Below are 828 nucleotides of genomic sequence, written 5' to 3'. Positions count from 1 at the left end.
TCTTTGGCATAAGCGTGCCGAGTCCCGAACCCATCAGTCAGAATGTAGGCGAGATGGATCCCAAACATCTGAAGTTATGGTGAGTACATAACTAAAAGATATATTACACCTTTAGTTTGGTAGTTCCCTGATTTAGGCGTAATAACCATACCTTCCGCATTTCCCGAGCACCTTGTGTTACCTAAGTACATGAAAGGGCATTGATTACAAAGTCTACATCTGTACAGTCCCTTACCCAGCTTTCTTTTATCATTTTCACCCATCTTCATAAATTTTAACATATTTTTTTATTATTCCTATCTGTCTTAAGTGCAAAACATAGGACTGCACTCTCTGTGTCATTAACCAACAAATTTGCCTTAAAAATGATCCATTTCCTCCTTAATATATCCTTAAACTTCCCACTGTCAGTATTATATTCCACTACTGAGGCTCATTCAAAGGAATTTTGTCCTTCTTTGACCTTTGACTCATCACCACCTTTCCGGGCATATTTGTGTAAACCCACTTCCAGGATCGGTTGAACATCTGAAGATCTTCTTTAATCTCTTTTGTGATGTCTGACAACAGCTGTTTAGGATGCTTTCTGTCCAGAAACATGTCAACCAATTTCTTACACTCAGTAGTAAAATTGTTATCCTCTGAAAACATCTGAGACAATCAAACGAGTAGCCTTTTAACCAATCTCTTCTTAATGTTAAAGGGATGGTAATTATTGAAGTGCAAATAACTGTTACTGAAAGTGAGTTTTGTATATATAGTATATAAAAACTTTTTACCATATCAGCAAATCTTTGTATCCACATAGTTGTGTTTTTGTTAAAACAG

Source organism: Protopterus annectens, chromosome 4.part0, assembly GCF_019279795.1.
Source record: "Protopterus annectens isolate FY-2018-M chromosome 4.part0, PAN1.0, whole genome shotgun sequence".
Taxonomy (NCBI): domain Eukaryota; kingdom Metazoa; phylum Chordata; order Ceratodontiformes; family Protopteridae; genus Protopterus; species Protopterus annectens.
This window is presented reverse-complemented; position numbering follows the sequence as displayed.